Genomic DNA, 21,702 nt, shown 5'->3' with positions numbered 1-21,702 from the left:
TGTGCCATATTTACAAGGTGGCATTAAGCCACTTTTTGTGGCTTAACGCCACCTTGTGAATATGACTCCTTTACACGCAGCCCTTTGCGTGGAAGGGTCGTGCAATGGGTGTTGCTGTGGGCGTGCCACAGCAACACTCATTGCATTTTGACGCTGCCTCAGATTTACTAGTTTTCATAAACCGGAGGCTGCGCCAAAATCTAACATCACCCCAGAATGCAGCACACATAGAATAAGCAAAATGCCAGACATGATTGTTTATGTGCGGAAAGGTGACCCTTCCTGCACATAAACAATAATTAGAAAATGACGCTTTAGCACGTCTGTGTGTGCTGCATCCCGCAGCACACACAGTAGTGCCAAATCGCCATTAGTGATTGTTTATGTGCAGGAAGAGACACCTTCCGACACATGAACAATCACACCCCTCAACGTGGACATCCTTGCACCATGGTGCACAAATGCCTGCGTTGGCACTGGCAGCTAAATTTAGCGCCAGCGCAGGGGACAACACAGGGGTGCGCTGTATTCAATTAAATACAGCGCATCCCTGCATTGTGAAAATGAGAGAGTGCAGCGCTGCCAATTTTGATGTCTGTCTTGAGGTTGACTTTTTCCTGTGCATTTTCTTCAAATTAGCCTACATGATGCTCATGAGTGATTTGAGCTATTGTGATGCAATTTTCATATCGCTAATCTAAAATCATTCAATCCTTTGAATTAAGGGTATTTTCTTTACGAGGCAAATATTTGTGCATGTGAGCACATAATGCACAACCCACGATATTTGGGTACAACTCTGCCTAAATAGCAATTATATCCAGGTCTCACTAACAAATCCACACCTGTGCTATTTTTAGGCGAAAGTATATTTTTAGTTTCTAAAGAGAGCAGGCTTTTTCTTTCAAGGTCAAATTCCAATTTCTGTTTAACTGAAATTGATTTCCTTTAGTTGTTCATTTCAACAATAAATAAGAGAGACATGCTGGACAATCTACCTTGGGGTAAAACAGAATATCTGTAGCTACTTTCTGTACATGAGTGTTTACTGCACTAGCTGCCCAAATTTTATGTGGTCAGGTTTTTTTACTCGAATCTGTCAGTTTGCTGTAGTTCAAACTTGCTGTACCTACCAATGTATTTCTCTTACTTCCAAAGCAGTATAGTCCCAAATCTGAATTACTAGATGATTACCTTCTACCTGAATATGCGCCTCTCGTAGGGAGCCAACATGTGCCTGGGAGTTCAACTGAGTTTGAAAAGTAGGCTGCCGCCTTATTTTTTCTGTAATCTTTAATCCTATTCTCATGCCATGCTATAATTATCAGACCCACCTAGAGATTATAAATATGCCTTCCCCTTTTTTCTTTGTAAACTTGTCATCAACTACCACCTATTACCCCTTCGCCCCCAAAATCTACATATGATGGCCTCTAGGAAATTCTTCAATCAGGTTTTTTTTTTAGCTGCTTATTTTAAGATTCTCTGGAATCGCAATAAAGCATGTGTTAGCCTCTCTTGCTTTGTTCTGCCTTTAGCCGCCTTTCGCTTATGCTTTTAATCCTTTTATCTTTTGTTTATTCAATAGTTTCTGTGTTTCCTCAACTATGTCCCCTCCCCTGAAAACCTGAATCTCAATGACTTCTGATTGCTTGGAGAGTTGAGTTTGATTTGCTTTGAATTCTTTAATTCCTTGTGCATTGTGTATTTGTTTTTAATTTTCGCTCAACTATTTTGTGCATCTTGCCTAAAATGTTACAGAAAGTTCCCAGACTTGGCAATTTGCACTTACACCATCATTTTAAATTTTTTATTAAAGCAAACTCCTTTAGTATATACTTTTTTATGGTCTCTCTGCTTTTTCATTTGTATGTTTCAGTGTTCTCAAAAAATATGTGCTTGCTAGTGGTCAATCTTCCTCTTTTTCCATCCTTTTCATCAGTTGTACACTCCCTTGGAGTATCGCCCCAGGTTCTTGTACCCTTCCACTTGTGCCACTGTAGCATCTGCTTAGGGGCTACTTTTTTCTTAGTATAAGAGCATTTGACCAGAGCGCTGGATGTTTTCAGTCACTCCAATCTATTTCTGTAAACAGGACTGTAAATCATGTTCCTCTCTCATTACATGTGCTGTGCATTCAAAGACCGGAGTCAAATGTTTAAGATTGTTTTCTGAGAGCGCCTGTTTCCACCCCCGGCCACCTTGCAAAGATAACCGTGACCACAACTATTTACATTGATTTCCCTACGCGCTGCTGATGCACAGAGAAAGTCGTACAGTTACAGTTTTTAATGTATATTGCCCCAATTTAAGATGGCAGCTGCATGTCATGCGCAATGATGTCATTAACGTTATGACGAGGCTGTCTCTCCTCTGTCGACGTTACCTGCTGAGCTCAGGCACGGGTGTTCAGCTCCATCCTTGAAGTCTGTGTACCGGAACCGGAACACAGTGCGGCTGCACTTAATGACCAAAGCAGCGCCATTCATCCTCAGCCCCTCCCCGGTCACATGCCTACAAGAAACTGCTTCAAACGTGTTCATTCCATCCTGGTATAGTGACAATTTGCGTCAGGAATACACAAATCAACTTGGCGCTTTACAGCAGAGAACGTCTGCTTATCTCTCTTTCAATGAATATGGGTTAAGAGTGTGTTGGGGTGTGTTGGGGGCTTCAGCTAGAGGTACCATCTTGGTTTATATTATACATCGTGCTATTCCTCCCTGGAATCCCAGAGTGGAATGGGTACCATGGACACAACTGCAAGCGACTTGTTCTGTTAGGTATAAAAGCCATAATAGTGGTACCCTCAGCCCAGTGGGACCTGGTACACCTGATGCACTTATGATAGCATTATGCATTAGTACTGCATCCTCGACCTGCGATCCTCTACTCAACATCTTCCACCTGTGCGCTCTCTACCGAGGTGCCCTCTACTTGAGCATCATCTACTTGCACATCCTCCACCTGCACGTCATCCACCTGCATATCATCTACCTGCGCAGCCTCTACTTGCGCACCCTCAACCTGCATATCCTCTACCCGCCCCCGACCTAACAGCTGGGGCTTTTCCCTTCTGGAGCGTTTTAGGTTGTAGCACTGGCAGGTGGCGAGAGCCAGCCCCACAGGGTGATTGGAGTTGCGGGGCTTGTCACTGAGCACCAGGGAGATCCTTTCATTGTGAAAACTGATGCTTCTAAAAAACTCCAAACCTTAAGTGACATGAGGAAATGTGCAGACCGAAGTTCACTGCCGTACCTACAGATGTGAGGGGCTAATTTAATCCAGACTTTATCACAGAGATGAGAACAGGAGTGGACAAACTACTCCCCCCTCGCATGTACACACTTCTCCATCAGAACACTGTGGTCACTTTGGGCCCAGGGTGGGGCTTGCATCCTCTACCATGTCTATTTCCACAGCCCCCTAGCAGCACAATGCCTGCTCTGCTTCATAGCCAACTGCACAACACAATCACCATCATCTATCAGCACAGCATATGAGCCATCCCACCCAGACCTCCAGGCTCTGTACCTTCCTGCCAGTCCTCTGAGCCCTCCTGCCCTAAAGGCACAGGCTCTGTATCCCTGTGCCAGTCCTCTTAGCCATTCAGTCTTTGAGGGGACAGACTCTGTATATCTGTGCTGTTCTCTAAGCCCTCCCCCCCTAGAGGTGACGGGCTCTGTATCCCTGTGCCAATCCTCTAAGCCATTCAGTCATCCAACTAACCTCATCTGTTAAGTAAAATGTAATGACCTCATATAAGATTGTTCTATTTTCTGGTCTGCTGCTCAAGCTCACAAATAACTCTAATCATTATGCCTGTAAGTTCTACTTACCTAGAATCCCCACTAATCCATCTATACACATTTTACAATTCTTCTTCATGTCTTCTTCTTGCTATCTCTAGTAATTATAATTATGTTTCACTTTTCCAGAAAGCTGCTGCCTTATAACTGTTAATTACATTCACTTTTTACCCTGTACCCGTGTCACATAACATTTTGATTTCTGTTGACAATGGCTCTATTTTGAACTAAGGGTGTGCTTAGCTATAGGAAATTTCAGCAAAATTGCACAAAATTATCTGAAGTTCAAATTGGTGATTTAGAACTATATTTTAGTGTGAAATGCATCCAGGCGCTGATTTTTTGACTCACGGATGCATTTCAAACTAAAAAATTATGCATAAAAAAGGCAACTCGAATAACAACTGTCAATGTCTTGTTATTGGTGTGCATTTGTGGTAATTTTTTTACGGTAAATAATGTGTTTGCAGTAAATTTTTAGCACAAATGGCGCATCATTTTTCTGTGTGGCGTAATAGTGTAATTATGTGATTTTCGTATAACAAGCGCAACTAGAAGGGAGTAACCTACAACACAAATCCACAATAAAGGACAAAGTAGGATTCATTTCTTAAAGTCAGTTCTAAGGTCAGTGGGATAAAATTAATAAAACATTTCCTTCTCACCTTCACGGTTCAATGAAAGGACAACCAAGCCTATACGGCAGTAACCCAAGCAGTGATCAGATGCTTAAAAAATCAACAGCACCACTTCTCAGTAATGGACAAAAACAAGTTCCAAAGCCAATACGTCAGATAATTGTACCACAAGAAGATAGTGCTACAAGCACATAACACAGATGATAGGAGCACCAATAAACTCTCAAATGTATCTTTGAGGGAAAGGTGGCAGCTTACAAAGCACAGAAAAGAATCCTTTGTGACTAATTAAATGAAGATTTGGTTTATGATGAATATTTCCAGTTCAGTAATTGGTTAGGTCTTAGCCTCTCTGATTTCACTAGCAAGAGAACACATCATTTATGAACACAGTGTCCAAACCTCACCTGATAGGTGTTGTTGAAATCAACAGTATCTCGTTTCTCTGCATCTAAGAAGAACTCCGTGAGAGAGTGAAAGATCACTTTTAAACAAAATTAAATAAGGAAAAAGATCAGGAGCACCTACACTGTCAAATTAATAACGCCCCCCTGATGAATTACAGACCTCGTTAAATGTTTTATTCTATTTCTCACAAACTGCTTTCAAATATATAGTCTCAATTTCTTATGACACAACACTTTTTCACTTGTCATTGCATATTTTAGCACAAACACTGGAGTGAAACTGCCTGAAGATTTGGACCTAGTAAATCCAAGTCAACATGAGGTTCGCTGTTTCAGGGACAAAAACTCAGAATTGTCAGATTTAGATGTGATGACACCATCGGGAATTTGTATTTCCAGTCATGTTTCATCCTCATACCAGAATCCGGCCTATCCATACACCACTTGGAGTTCTCATGACCTCACAATAGTTATAGCAGTAAGTAACAGCACCTAAAACACACTGCCTTCAAATAACAACACAAAGACAAATAACTAGAATCTTCACAGTCATAGTATTGGTAGTGTTAGTGGTAATACGATATATAATGCTACTTGTAAGAATAACGTATGATATTTGTAATTGCATCTATTACATCAAGGAGGAGAACAAGAGCACTGTACTGGGTTTGCAAATTTGGTTTGCTTGGCTGTTTTGCAAGTTGTGGCTTGTGGGGCTAACCACAAGAAGCGAATTTCAGTGTTTTTTAGGTTTTAATATTAACCATGACTATTTTAATTGTTGAATTTTTAAAGGTGAATTTATTTTTTAGATGCACTTTTGACAAATCTCCACTTCACTTCTCTATTACTAGCAGAATGAGTGAACTTTGGATTTTTATGCTAAAACACGTTCAGTGCTCTGGCTAAGACATGTGGGAAACGGCCAAGCAAAATAACCTGTACAACAGTCAGCAGTCACAAGGAGGCAAGGAATAGTTATTTACACAAGTTGCATACGTGTCAAGATGAGCCTCCCTCGAGTAGTCATCTGTACCTCGGGTGTTAATATTATAAAGTTACACTGAGCTAAGCAAGTACCTGGAAGAAGGAACGATCTGACAGGTTCTTTCATGCCCTGTAGCATCAGCTGTCAATTAAAAGGGGATACAGGTGGCTACAAATGTCTTGCAGCCCTTGTGAGCAGCCCCGGTTGTGAATCTTAGATTAAACTTTCAAAAATATGAATAGTGTTGAAGTGTGCATTATGACTGGCGGCTAGTGACAGCAAATATGCTGGTTTTATGAAATAAAACAAACAGGTTATGTCATTTCTCACAGTGCAGCTCATAGGTTTATTTCACTACAATTATTCGCAGTTATATCATGTATTCTTATATAGCACTAGATAGATCAGATTTGCATAGTGGTTTTACAGTACATATGATAGTTCCTTGTCCCACATTCAATGGTGTTCATTGTATGGAGCTCAGAAGAATACAAGGCAGAGTCATCCAAGATGGGAAACATACGATTTACTTTCAGGTTATCCACAGCTGCCTGCATGCACAGCATTAACATCTGCTTGATCTCCCGCCCTAGAGATGGAGGGCTCTGTATCCCTGTGCCAGTCACCTGAGTCACTTAGTTGTGTTTAGCACTTTTCATATACAAACCTAATTTTTAAAAACATATATGTAAGTACAACCCCTATCTTTCTACAAAACATTCATTGTGAAAGAGATCAGAAACTAAGGACCAGATGATCATACGTTTGGAATGGTGACTTCCTAAAAGTGATTCAATGCGAATTGCAATTAGGAAATCGCAATTCCAGATGTTCAGACAGTGTGCAGACAGTGAACATTGTGAGGGTGCTGGTGCACCCTGCAGGTGACAGCATTGCGGCCGGCTAGATTTCGAACCAGAGACAATGCTGCCCCCTGTTTCCCGCTAGGTTGACTGGTGGAAGCATTGGTTTCTGACCGTCAGCTTAGCGGGAAACTCCTTAAAGGTCTGGTGGGGTGGCAGCCACCCTGTCCGAGTTTGACAGATTAGTTATCCCCTCCGTCAAACTCATAATTAGGGCCTTAATGTGGGTTTGGTCTGTGTAAACCAAAGTTTATACCCTAACCAAAATGGCTGGCTCGCCTCAAGACTCTGGACTCAGTAAATTTCCCAAAGAATGTGATCTAAATTTTGAGTGTGCATCAACGCCACAACCTCAATTCCTAATAGTGGATGTCTAAAATGACAGATACATACTACACCATCACTTCTAACCACACCTTTTGTCTTTGTATACACAGACAGGACCCAGGTTGGCTGAATATTTTTAAGAGCAATCATCATTCACTTATATAATCGTAGCCCACATCATCTACATATGCAAGACCCACAGCTCAAAAGCATAGACTTTCATTTGAGTTTACAAGTGCTATTTCACAAGGCTTTGGCCTTGAAAACTAAAAATCATGTGGTAGCTACAAAATCTACTGCAGTCCAACTTAGGGCAAATGGGCTTGTGATATGTCTATCCTCCTACTAACACCTTTCATTAAGCTTAATTTTCTTTATTTTGACTTTAGTGAGAATGTATTCCTGCACCCACTGTGCAGGGCTAGCTGTATAATGTCATGTAGCAGAGCACCAGAAACTCTGCAGGCAGCTCAGAGCACTTCAGAAACATAGCAGTGGTAGAAATGTGCTATACAACTGCATATAACATTCCCATAGTGTATTGGTTCACTAGAGGCAGCATAACTGTTTTGCTGTCATATACAGGACCACCATAAAAACGTGACGTTTTCCACATTTCCCTGCAGGGCTCAAAAAATCTGTCTTATTTGATCAGGTTGAGCTATTTTTAATACTTACTTGTCCCTTCTGGCCAGTTGACACTGAACAGGTGTTCTGTTCAGTTGAAATGTGGAAGGGCAATAAAAAATGCCTTTAAGTCTTGTTCTTATGTCACATTTGCTCTGTGTTCACAGACAGAGGTCAAAAGTCGTTTTTGCTACAATTAATTTTCCTTCTGACTGCAGAGTTCTGGTGCTTTGTAAGGTGAACTGTGTGACATGCTGTTTAGAATGTAAAATAAAAGCATATAGGGTGTTAGGTTTTCCCTAACACACAACATTTAAATGACTAAGTCAACAGAGCAAACATTTCAAAATATATTTTGGTAGTTGTGAAAGCCCTTTTTTATATTTCTGTGTGATGAAAAAAAGTATTTTAATACGATGAAAACAAATCAGAATACTTTATGTGTTGATGTGCAAAGGACATGTTTCCTGAATCCCAATTTTCACAGATTGTTAATACACTCTATAGTTTTATCAGTAAAGCTGCAAGTTAGTGGAGTGTTTTTTGGACATTTCTTGGAAAGTTACTGTGTGTAGATGACAATATGCTACCACATCATGGTTTAGTAATATACTTATTAAAATTGAGTGTTTAAACAAACTGATAAACACTCCTTCCCTGATGGCAATGTTGTTAGTAAACTAAAAGAAGTCCTAGGTTATGTGGGCTAGACCTCATGGGTTCTTGTGATGCATGCAGCAAGCTTTAGTCTACTTAATCAAACAAAATGTTTTTTTTGTACTGCAGAAATGCTGAGCTCACATATTTTAAGGTTCACAGATATGTGAGAATGAAGAAAAAGGCAACTCTGTAAACCATTTGGCTAGGATCACACAATTTGAGACCCGTTTACAGGTCAAGTACATTATAGTTAGGTCGGGTAGATTATTTAAGTTACTCAACCTGCAGGTCTAGTAACATTTCTATGCCCTGAAAAATGTTTTAGAGTATTTGTGATCTGTGTTTTTTTGGATCCACTTTCAACATACGGTTTTTCCAATTTAGTTTATTATTGATGTTACACTGATGTATTTTGTGGTGGGCAGAAGGATATCGAGAATTACATTTTTTTAAAAGACCACTGGATAAGGAGGGCTAACTTAAATGTCCAGTATATATGTATGTATGGGTTCAATATTATTTTGGAAAAATAAAAGGTCTTGTCTCACACCAGGCCTGAAAATATTACTCAGCGTAGAGCTTTTGTATGACCGATAAAGGCAATAGACATGCCAACTTTAAAATACAATGCAATTTTTGGATAAAGTGACTGGAGTTCTGGTCTAATCACTGTCTTTGAACCAGGTGTGCAGTGCTGTCCCAATATTGTCAGAATTAGTGTTATGTAGGATAAGTAGCTGAGTAGTGTCATTTTTACACAGGCAGGATGTGATCAGTGTGGCACTTTGGGATATCGGTTGACTTTTGGTTCTAAAAGCAACAGAACCCAAACGCATTCTAATTGCCTGCAGGTGACGAAGTTGACAGTCTTGGCAAACCATCCGTTCTAATTGGTCAAACGTGGTCATATTTAAAAAGCACAAGCTATAAAATGATCAGTAATCCAACTTCCAGTCTACAGCAAATATTGTGTATCCCAAACTTCCTGTAGTTAGACGATCTCTAAGTATTTGTTGTTTTAATCAGGAACTTGAATTGTATATTGTCCTGGACTCTTGAATTGACTTTACCTTGTCAATTCGGCTGGGAACTGCCTGAACCGGTGCCTTGTAAGCTTGCCTGACCTGGGCTGGACCACTTCAAGGTCAATTTGCCTGGCTCTGTATAAACTTCTCCCTTCCAAGCCTGTCTGAATTAGCAGTTTGCCTAATTCTGCAAGTAGACAAACATTGTCTGCTTGAGAAAAAAAATCTATATCCAACTTTTCTTAATAACTTGTGTGTCAATTTCTTCAGTCAAGAAAAGTCTGGTGCAATGTTGTTCATTCACAGACCTGAGCTATGATATGGTCATCTTTTATTCATTCCTTTGATTATTTGTGCTTTTAACCCTCCATTTGTTCAACCTCGTCCGTTAACAGTTTCATCACTGTCCCATGTGTGTCTAAATTCTATTTAGCTCTCTGTCTTGAAATCAGCTTATGCCTCTATTTCTAGGATTACGTTCTACCTTTACTTGTACCGGTGACAAGCACCTCCACGTGCAGACATGCTAAGGATTTCTTCCTGCAGTCTTCCTATGAGCCTTCTTCTTTAGACTTGACAACAGCATCGGCTGTCTACCCATACATGAACCGCTACTTGCTGCTGTCCTATCAATCGTATTTTTATTTATTTATTAGCAGTTTATATAGTGCGGACCATATCACCAGGGTGTTAGAGCGCTTTATAGAATGGAATCCATATACATTTTGTAATGAAGTGCAGGAACATAAAAAAAACAATGGGAGTGTTTGCAGTTCTGTGTAAAATATATACAAATTAGCATTTACGATTCATATCAGAGAATTCAACAAGCTGTGAACGAAGGTGGTAGATAAGAGGTGGCTCCCTGGAATCCCGGATAGTCAGAAAAATCACATTATCAAGTCTGGAGAGACCTGGGGCTTGGGCTACTGCTTTAATGTCACTTTTCAGGATATAGGATTTGGTACAGCAAACACGGCTGTTGTTGGGTGCTCTTTCCTTGAGCATTTATTTGGGTATGCATAGTAAATAGTTTTGAATGTTGTAATGTCTAAAAACGTTGTGCAGTCAGGGAGAGAGGGATTGCATACTAGGAGTTTCAGCAAACTTAGACTGGAGCTGTGTGGGGGAGTAAGATAAACAGAAATTCAGTTCTGAGAGGGCTCAGTTTGAGATGTTGCTTATTCATACATAACTGAATGTCTGCTAGAATCCAGTTTAAGGGTGCAAGGTCTTTGGGGGAGCAACTTTAAGATACTGATGTGTATTATCAGCATAGAGATGAGAAAAGAAGTTGCTGTAGGGATAAAAAAAAAAGGGGTTGAGGGATTCAATTTAGATGCTGAATAGCTTCATAGTGGGGGCTCCCACAACTATTACTTATTTTCCCTATTCTTGAGGCATGACATGGACGGCCACGGATCTCCGATTTCAAGGCTGGCTTTTATACTCCCCTGCATCACTGCTACGGCCCTCAGCCAGAAGCACAGCTGAACCATGAACCTCTACCGGCAGCGTAGCCATGAACAGTTGAATGCATCCTGCAGGCTATATCTCCCTTTCACCATCTCTCTGCCTTCAGCTGTAACCATATTTTAGGTTTTTATAATACGACTTATTTTAGGCTCCAGATATCCAAGTTTTAGATCTCATAATTTTTTTAAGGTTCAACAGCGAACATTGAAAATCGTTGCTTTCATTCGTGAAATTTAAGCCTCTTCCTTAAGTTTTCATCCATCTTAATCAATCAAGTTACATGGAGTTCATATGTGCCTTTCAAATTAACTTATTTTCTGTCTTAATTTGGGCGTAGCATCTGCTTTAGTGTCAATCAATTTCCTTCTCATCTTTGGCATTTTTCATAAAGTATAGGCACTGGATGAGGTAAAGAAACTGGGAAAACTATATTTTCCTTAACGTTATTCCCATTTAATTGTCAGTTTCAACAGATAGAAGAGACAATCAATCAATCAATCAGGGTTTATTGAGTGCTGCTATTCACCCGTAAGGGTCACAAGGTGCTTGGGGGAGGGGGTCATGTAGCGTCCATCACTGAGGTAGTTCTTCAAAGAGCCATGTCTTCAGCTCCTTCCTGAAGTTGAGGAGGGGGTTAATCTGTCTGAGGTGGAGTGGGAGGGCGTCCCAGTCTGTGGCTGCAATGTGGGAGAAGGAGCGTCCCCCTGTTCTTATTTTCCTGATGTGGGGTACTTCGGCGAGTGAGAGCTGGGCTGATCGAAGGGTCCTGTGGGGTATGTGGAAGTTGAGTCGCCTGTTCAGGTAGGCCGGTCCGGTGTTGTGGAGGGCTTTGTGTGCATGGATGAGGATCTTGAAGGTTATTCTTTTTTCTATTGGAAGCCAGTGAAATGTGTGCAAGTGTTGGGAGATGTGGCAGTGTCGGGGCAGGTCGAAGAACAGTCTGGCGGCGTTCTGGATATTCTGTAGTTTGTGGGTGAGTTTCTTGTTGATACCGGCGTAGAGCTTGTTGCTGTAGTCGAGCCTACTGGTGATGAGGGTGTGTGTGATGGTCTTTCTGTGTTTGAGGGGGATTCATCTGAAAATCTTGCATAGGAGGCAGAGGGTGCGAAAATAGGTGGATGTGACTGAGCTGATTTGGCGGTCCATGTTGAGTCTGGAGTCCAGGATAGTCCTGAGGTTTCGGGCTAGGTTCGTGGGGGTGGGAGGGCTTCCGAGGGTGGGTGGCCACCAGGAGTTATTCCACGCGTCGGGTTTGGGGCCCATGATGATGAGTACTTCTGTCTTGTTCGCGTTGAGTTGAAGGCAGCTGTTTTTCATCCAGTTGGCGACTGCTCCCATGCCTTTTGCAGAAGTTGTGTCTGGGTGTGTTGGGTTCGTTGGATAGGGAGAGGATGAGTTGGGTGTCATCAGAGTAGGAGACGATGTTGATTCCATAGCTCCTGATGATGGCGGCCAGCGGGGCCATGTAGACATTGAACAGAGTAGGGCTGAGGGAGGATCCCTGGGCAACTCCACAGGTGGTAGGTTTGGGGTCCGAGAGGAAGGGGTCGAGTCTCAATTGTTGGGTTCTGCCGGAGAGGAAGTATTGGATCCAGTTGAGGGCCTTGTCTCTGATGCCAGCTTCGTGAAGTCTGTGTATCATGGTGTGGTAGGAGACTGTGTCGAAGGCCCCCGATAGGTCTAGCAGGATGAGTGCCGCCGCCTCTCCATTGTCCAGCAGGGAGCGGATGTCGTTGGTTGCAGCCAGGAGGGCTGTTTTGGTGCTATGTTTTTTTAAAAATCAGGATTGGGTAACATCGAGGATGTTGTGGTCTTCGATGAAAGTGGTGAGTTGGCGGTTGATGGCTTTCTCAATGACTTACGCTAGAAAAGGGAACATGGAGATGGGCCTGAAGTTTTTGATGTCGATGGCGTCTGGCAAGGGTTTCTTGAGTAGGGGGTTGATCTTGCTGTGTTTCCAGTCGTCGGGGAAAGAGACATCAGCTAGGAAGCGTTTGATGGTGAGATGGAGCTTGGCGGCGATGATGTTAGCGCTCTGTTGAAAATGTGGTGGGGGCATGAGTCCGTGGGGGCCCTGGAGTGTTTGGACTTCATTGTCTTCAAAGTGTTTTCGGTGGTGAGGGGGGTCCAGTTGGTGATCGTTGGTTTGTTGGTTTTGGGTTCCGGTGGAGGGGGTTCTGTGCGTAGGTTGTCCTTGTTGAAGCTGTCATAGATGGTCATGATTTTGTGGTGGAAGTATGTGTTGAATCGGTCGCAGAGGTCCTGTGAGGGTGGGATGCCTGCTGTTTCACTGTTGGATTGGGCGAACTCCTTGATGATACTGAAGAGTTCCTTGCTGTTGTGTGCGTGTGAGGAGATTCTATTTTGTAGTGCTTTCTTTTTGGTGCTTCTTATGAGTTGGTGGTGTGCGGTGGTGGCAGCTTTTAAGTTGTTTTGGGCTTACGTGGTTTTGGTGTTTCTCCAGATTTTCTCGAGGCAACGACAGGTGCGTCTTGAGTCTAGTTCTGCTGTGAACCAGCTGGCTTTCTTGGCATGGTTGCCGTTGTTCTTCTTGAGGGGGGCTATATTTTTGGCGCAGTTGGTGATCCATTTGTGAAAGGTGCGTGCTGTGGTGTTTGCGTCGTCGTTGTGTGCGATGGAGGGGGCGGAGTTGCCGTGGGTGGCGGTGAGCTGGTCATCGGTGATTCTTGCCTAGTTTCTGTGAGATGGTTGGTGCTGGGGTCTGAGGACAGTGGTGTGTTGAAAGTGAAGTGGATGCATTGATGGTCTGTCCATGGAAGTTTGGAGGTGTGGCTCAAAGTGGTGACTTTTGTTCCTGTTGTGAAGATGAGGTCAACGGTGTGTCCTGCTGAGTGCGTTTGTTTCCTTATGATCTGTTGGAGCCCTATGCTGTGGAGGTTGTCTAGGAGGGATGCTTTGTTGGGATCTTGTAGGTTGTCGAGGTGAATGTTGAGGTCTCCCAGCAGGGTGCAGTTGGTGGCTGCGATGGCTTGTACGGGGATGCAGTCAGTGATGGTGTCGGAGAAGGGTGTGCGGGGTCCCGGTGGGTGGTAGATGAGAGTACCCCTGAAGGTGGATGTCCGGCTGGCCTGTAGTTTGAAATGTAGGTGTTCCACCAGGCGTGTTGTTGCGAGTGGGTTGTGCCGGGTCCAAGGTTTTGGAGGTGGTGAAGGATTGGTGGCAGCGAAGGCACCTGAAGGGTCCGTGAATGTCAGTTGGAGATGAGAGCTTACAGTTGTTGTTGCATTCTCGGTTGAGTGCTTGGAGTGCTGCTGGTGTGTAGAGGTGACAGGCAGGAGGTCCAAGGGTCCTGGAGCTGGCTGCGGTTGGGTCATGGACCACCTTCTCCACTTCTTCTGAATTTTTGTTGTTTTAGAGCTGCTACTGAGGACCTGTACTGGATGTCACTGACTGCATGTGGAGGAATCTAATTAGTTGTCCCACTTTCAACATTCTAATGAATGTGGTAAATTAACATAACTAGGGACATTGACAAACTTCAATGCAGGGTATGCAGAATTTTGTGTAGGTGTAGGCAAAAATAGCTCCTTTTCTTAATGTACTGACTTCCTGTCAGACTTCTGGATAACAACTTGTGTCTACCCGTTACCAGTCTACCAGTTAGTGACCAGCGCCTAACATCTAGTGGCTTCCTTTTTTTCCAACAGCCGCATGGGTTCAGTTACCCAGATGCAAAACAGGAATAATTAATTCCTCTAAGGTTATCTGACCTAGGAGGCGTTGACATTTTGCATTCCATGTGGTTTGGAGCATTTTCAGTAAATATTTCCACTACAGTTGCGGGCTTTTTGTATGAAAACTGGATTTTCCAGAGTCTAGTGCTCTATTCGATTGTATCTCGAAAAATCGACATCAGAAACACTGTGCTACCAAAATTTTGTGGTCAATATATAAAGGACCACAATATCAAGAAGATAGGCAAATATAGGTAAATATCAATTTCTTATTCTCAAATCCACGTCTATGTATGTATCTAGAAGAGTTTGGTAGAGGGATAAGGCAAGGGTTGGATCATGGCAGCCTATCCCGCTTGAAAAGCAGTACCCTAGTCTAAAGTCTACTGGGGAACTGACAAAGTGGCAGAAAGACTGGTCAAGCCTGAAGAGAGGGTGTGGCCAGCTGTTGTCATATAGATAGGTATGGAATCAGGTACCAGAACATACATGAGTTAAATATAAGAAAGATGCATCTTCAGAGAATTATGTTTAATCATATATGCTGCAGATGCTCAGATGCCGCTATCAAGAATGACTGTCATTGGAAGCATGTTGCATTGTATAAGGGGTGTACAAGCAGATGCTGACCCGCTTTGAAAATCCCTTTCGGTCAGTGCTTATAAAAGGTCTGTGGATTGGGATAGAGGCAGTTAAATGTTAGGATCTGACTAACTGCTCCAGGCCCCCACTGGCCTGGAGTCCTACAATTTCCCCAGTAGGCACTCCGCCTCATCAGCACAGTAGGTGTCATGCACATCTTGGTTCTAGCAATTATTTGATTTTTAGCCATTATAATGAAGCCAATGATTTCAGATCTAACAGAGCATGAGAAAACGTTGACGTCTGTGATACAGCTGGTCGACTTGCGTGTGACAAGTAGCTACATAGGAGATGTTCTGGCTGTGTATGACATAAGAAAATAAGAATCAATAAAGTGAGAGATGAAAGGCAGAGAGCAGAGTCTAAGAGAAGCGGATGAATAGAAACATTGTACGGAGGATAGAAACCAGCTGATAAAAAAGATGAAAGTCGTCTCCAGACTAAAACTATTCTAAGAACCGTCCTTCTGCCTTTGGCCCTTGAATCCCGGTTTGAGAAGCACCTTGCACATAAGCAGTGCAAAAGAGAGAAAGAAATTACAGGGACAAAATACGAAGAAGAAAAAGAAATGAAAACAGACACAGAAGGAGAAAGCAGGGATGAAGAAATCCTGCAAGACTGAGATAAAGACACGGGAACTGTACGGAAGTGGAAGAAAAGGGCTAGAGGTAGAATTAAGACTAGGCAGCCTTGGTATTAGGCAATCTCAGTATTCGATACATTTGGCAGTTGGCTTCTAAGAACAACTTTAGGCCTCTCACCTATTTGTGTTAAGCACTGCTAAAGCAGTGGCTTCTCTTGAGTTCTTGGCAGCCAACCTTTATGCTTCAAACAACATTCAATAACGAGTGACATGGGAAAAACCTGGCTAGCAGCAGCCGTGGGGTGCGGCTACACCCAGAAGAGTGCTTAGCAGTCTGCAGAGCTGTAAAGTAGGGGCGGGAGCTTTAAGTATACAGAGCTTCACTGGATCTGGATTATGTTAATCGATCACTCTATAAATGGTCTCTAATCATAGTAAAATAATGGTTTGCGTCGCCCCACAAAGAGCATCAACACAAGTAAGTGCTTGGTATCCTGAGGAGCTGGTAACATCAGTGAAGGTCCTAATGGCATTACGAGATCCATGGTAACTCTGCAGATCTAGTGTGTTTCATCCTGACAGACACCTGGCCTGCTGGAAGCAGGTGACAATGTGCGGATGATACTCTTGGGGAATAAAGGGAACAACTGCTGGTGTCAGCAGTGATGAACTCCCTATCCACCGAGTAATTCCCTGTTTCAGAGGGTGCCTTCAGGGTACGCCTCGAACTCAGTCATTCCCTTACAACCGAATACCTGATATCCTCTAGTATCTATAACTCTTGTGTTGAGGGTGGATACTGAGTCACTGTGTGCTCTGCTCGTGATGGTCACCTTTGTAAGCAAGCACAAGAGCTATTGGCTTCGGCAATGTATTTTTGCCATGTTGTACACCAGTGTGGCTGCTGTTCATCATGGCTAAACATGGCGTGGAGTGTCATAGAATGGAGTGGAGTGTTGTAGAGTGGATTTGTTGGAGCAGAGTGTTATAGGGTGGAATGGGGAGAAGAGTATCCTACAGTTAAGTAGTGTTCAATGGATAAGTGGCAGAGAGTGTTGTAGAGTAGAGTGGCATACAGTGGAGTGGCGAAGAGTGGGGTGGAGTGGGGTGGAATAGGGTAGAGTTGGTTGGAGTGGATCAGATAGTGTGGCGGATTGTACTGGGGTAAAGAGGGGTGGAATGAGTGGAACGGGGTAGATTGGAGTAGGTGGGCTGGATGGATGGATTGGATTGAGTGAGGTGGACTGAAATGGGGTGAGGTGGATTGGACTGGGGTAGACTGCAGTGGACTAGATTGGATTGTGGTGTGCGGATTGGATTGGAGTGATAGGACTGGGGTACGGTGGGGGTGGACTGGACTGGATTGGAGTGGATTAGATTGGAGTGAGGTGGTTTGGAGTGGGTGGAGTGGTGTGGAGTGGACTGGATTGGAGTGGATTGTGGTGGATTGGCTGGACTGGAGTGGGGTGGAATGAATTTGATTAGAGTGCGGTAGAGTGGATTGAAGTGAGGTGGACTGGATTGCAGTGGAGTGGATTGAAGAGAAGTGGATTTGGACTGGAGTGCTTAGGGTTGGATTGGAGTGGGGTGGATTGGACTGGACTAAGGTGGGTTGGTTTGTAGTGGGGTGGATCGGTTGGGAGTGGGATGGCTTAGTTTGGAGTGAGGTGGATTGGCGTTTGGTGGGGTGGATTGGAGTGGGGTGGGCTAGATGGATTGGACTGGAGTGGGGAGGACTGAATTGGAACAAGGTGGATTAGTTTAGGTGGAGTGGAGTGGACTGAACAGCAGGGCCTGGGTGTAGTCGGGCCCTGCGGCCAACCTCCTACAGCCACCCAACCCCACACAACATAGGGCTTCAGCCATGCGTGGCTGGGGTTGGTTGCAGGCCAAACCCCTATAACCACCCAATGCCCACCATCATCGGCCGAATGGTCTGTCTCTCAGGGTATGAGCATAGGTTTCAGAGGGTGTCTTATGGTGTGAGGGTGTCGGTCTGGTTATGAGAGTGGGTGCATGAGGGTCTGAGTGGTTCTGAGTGGATGTGTGACGGTCTGGATGGGTCTGTGAGTGGGTGTGTCAGTGTCTGAGTGGGTCTGTGAGTGGGTGCATGAGGATCTTAGTGGGTCTGTTAGTGGGTGAATGAGTGTCTGAGTGGCACTGTGAGTGGCAACGTGAGGGTCTAAGTGGGTCTGTGAGTAGTGCATGGGTGTCTGAGTGGAACTGTGAGTGAGTGCACAAGTGTCTGAGAGGGTCTGTGAGGGGGTGCATGAGGGTCTGTGAGTGGGTGTGTGAGGGTCTGAGTGGATGTGTGATGGTCTGAGTGCGTCTGTGAGTGGGTGCGTCAGGGTCTGAGTGGGTCTGTGAGTGGGTACTTCAGTGTCTGGGTCTGTGAGTGGGTGCATCAGACTCTGAGTGCATCTGTGAGTGGGTGCGTCAGTGTTTGAGTGGGTCTCTGAGTGGGTGCATAAGGGTCTGAGTGGGTGGGTAAGTGACTGCGTGAGTGTCTGTGTGGGTCTGTTAGTGGGTATGTGAGTGTCTGAGTGGCAGTGTCAGTAGCTGCAAGAGTGTCTGAGTGCTACTATGAGTGAATGAATTAGTGTATGAATGAGTCTGTGAATTTTTTTACATTTTTTTTGCCGATATTTGTGAATTCGTCACAATGTTACACGGGGCACGCTGATCATCGAAGCTTATTCACAAGTATCACGTGTGGCAACAAAAAATACTTTTAAGGACATTGTTTCGCCCTCAAAGACCCCTATATCACAATGCTGGGGTTAGGGTACCTCCATCCTGACCCCTTATGACACTTTTCATTTTATTTTTCAGCTCCTGGGACCGTGTCCTGTTACTTAAAATGGCAGGTCCAGCTTTCAGGTCAGGTTGCAGCCAGCCAATCACACCACTCCTGTTGGCGCACACATTTGCAAATTTGCTGCGATAAACGAGAAAAGGTTGCGATGGAGCTGCGGCCCTAGATATACAAATGTATTTCCCTTTTAATATCTCCAAAACTACTAAACGGATTTACACCAAATATCCAAAAGCGTAATCTGTGTAACAAAACCAAATGAGGTATAATTCCGTCCAGTGGTTACGGGCTGTAGTCGTTTTCAAAACTCCTATGGGAATTAACATGCGAAAAACATGTTTTTAACCCCCCTTCCCCCTTTTTTTCTCAGCCCCCGCTTGACGGATCCTGCCCCAAACTTCCCATGCGTAACAAGAATCACCGACACATTTTTTATTTTTTAAGTTGTTTAGATTCGTCAAACAGTGCCCAAGATATAGACAAGTCAAAAATGCTTTTTCTATGGAAACATGGTCCTAACTAAAACTATATATATATATATATGTATATATATATATATATATATATATATATATATATATATATATATATATATATATATTCACACACACACTCAGGTGAAAATGTATGTATGTATGTATGTTAAAGAACTACCATCTTAAAATCACAAAAGCTCTGAAATTTACCAATTATAGTTAATAGCAGAAACTATAGTTTGTGCTAGATCTTGGCCCAGAAAGCACGCTTTTTGTGATTTGAGGTAAATTCGTTCAGTAGTTTTTGAGAAATTAATCATCAAAAATATTTATGTATCTTGTGTACTCTGCCAGAGTTCCCCAAATCCAACAGAGTATTCTGATTCTCCAAGGGAGCTTTTTGCCATTGCGAGCAAGTGCTCTGATTGACTGACTGCAACATGAATGAAAATACTGTGGCAGTCATTACAGGACTTGGGGACTTAGGGCCAGATGTACGAAATTCCTGAATTGCGACTCGCATATTGCGAGTCTCAATTCAGGATGCAGGATGGTGTCCCTGACACCATCTGCGACTCGCAAGGGGGTCGCAAAGGCCCACCTCATTAATATTAATGAGGTGGGTCGCACTTTGCGATCCCCTTGCGACTCGCAGCACTCACAGGGATGGTGGCCTGCTGGAGACAGCAGACCACCATGTCTGTGACTGCTTTTAAATAAAGCTTTTTTTTTTTGTAATGCAGCCCGTTTTCCTTAAAGGAAAATGAGATGTATTACAAAATGAAAAAATTAAACGTTTTAGTTTCATTTTTTCAGAAAAAAATGTTTTCCATGCCATTCACAAAGGGGAAGGGGTCCCATGGGGACCCCTTCCCTTTTGCGAATGGGTTACCACCAGTGTGACACTGGTGGTAACTGCGATTGCTTTGCGACCGCGTTCGCGATCACTACGCAATGCAGCATCATGCTGCGACTCGCAATTAGGAAGGGGAACACCTCTTCCTAATTGCGACTCGCAGTCCCGTTTTGCGAGTCGGTAACCAGGTTACCGACTCGCAAAACGGGGATTGGGCATCGCAATGTGGTTTTTGCACGCCGCAAATAGCTAAATTTGCTGTTTGCGATGTGCAAAAACTTTCCTACATCTGGCCCTTAATCCCTTGTCCTCCGATTGTTTCATTAAAAAGATATAAGAAGGCAGGGTAGGGCTGCAGACAGTTGAAACAAAATGTTTTATGCCGCAATCCTGCAAGACTCACACAAAACTGCAGCATTAAAAAAAGCTAAATTCCTGCCAGTGCTGTTTTTTCTTAATAAAGTTGACCCCGGTGTAGGCCAGGGCCGGGGGGGGGTCATGATTGTAATATATCTGGGAAGGAGGTATAAGTGCCATAAGTGCTGCCCACCTCCTAAGCCACGACTGGGCCCCAGTGACCTCACCCCCCTGGGGTGTGTGTGTCCCCCAAACCAACCTGAGCCACTGTTTTGCTCCAAGGACCCAATTCCCTTTGGCCAAATGCTTAGAAAAGGAGAGAATGCCGGGTTATTCCCCCCCACTAGGCAGGTATCCGCCCTGGGAACCCCATGCCCCAGGCGTGATACTATACAGTGTACTGGAAAGCTTAAGCTTACGACACTGTGGTCCCTGCCCCAGAGACTGCAGGCACACCCTATCCACACTCTCCTGGGCAAGGAACTTAACTTAACTTTTCTTCCATCTGGCAGGAGCAATAAAAACATGCATTGGCAAAGCCAATAGGTCACGCCTATACAAGAGCTATTGGCTTTGGCAATGTGTTTTACCATGTTGTACACCAGTGTGGCTGCTGTTCTGCATGGCTAAAAGTTGGTGGCGGCAGTGTCAAAGTGGAGTGGGGGAGTGTGGGGTGGACTAGACTGGAGTGAGGTGAACTGAAATGGGATGAAATGGATTAGATTGAGGTGGATTTGAGTGGGGTGAATTAGACTGGATTGTTGTGGGTGGTTTGGATTGGAGTGATAGGGCTGGGATGGGGTGGATTGGTGTGGATTGGATTGGAGTGGGATGGATTAGGCTAGACTGGAGTGGGGTGGATTGTAGTAGGGTCGATTGAACTAGAGTGGGATAGGGGTTGATTGGATTTGGGTGGGCTGGATGGATTGGAGTGGGGCGATATGTATGGATTGGGGTGGACTGAACTGGGATGGGGTGGGGCAGATTGGGATAGAGTGGGTGACTGGAGTAGAGTGGGGTGGACTGGATTGAATGGGGTGGATTGGAGTGAGTGGGGAGGGGTGGACTGGCATAGGATGGATTGGATTAGAGGGGGGTGGATTGAAATGTGGTGGGTGGATTGGATTGGGGTGGGCTGCAGAGGGATGGATTGGATTGATGTAGGGTGTGTTGGATCGGAGTTGGGTGGATTGCATAGAGGTGGAGCCGACTGGAGTGCAGTGGGTGGATTGACTGGATTGGCATGGGGTGGACTGAACTGGGATGGGGTGGGATGGATTGGGCTGGGGTGGATTGTAGTGGGGTGGATTAGAGTAGAGTGGACTTGATTGGAGTGTGGTGAATTTGAGTGGGGTAGGCTGGATGGACTGGACTGGAGTGTGGTGTGGTGTACTGAACTGGGATGGGATGGGTTTGGATGAACTGGTGTAGAGTTGGGTGGATTGGAGTGGGATGGTT

The 21,702-nt window shown here is 44.1% G+C and overlaps 1 protein-coding gene across 2 annotated transcripts in view; it reads right to left on the bottom strand.

The window, feature by feature from the left end:
- The window catches only part of LOC138266200 (clustered mitochondria protein homolog), a 241,245-nt gene that overhangs the window by 212,144 nt on the left and 7,399 nt on the right, over nt 1-21,702 (bottom strand). The window lies entirely within an intron of this gene.

Source organism: Pleurodeles waltl, chromosome 11, assembly GCF_031143425.1.
Source record: "Pleurodeles waltl isolate 20211129_DDA chromosome 11, aPleWal1.hap1.20221129, whole genome shotgun sequence".
NCBI lineage: Eukaryota > Metazoa > Chordata > Amphibia > Caudata > Salamandridae > Pleurodeles > Pleurodeles waltl.
The sequence above is the reverse complement of the archived record's forward strand: the minus strand, read 5'-3'. Positions and strand labels throughout refer to the sequence as shown.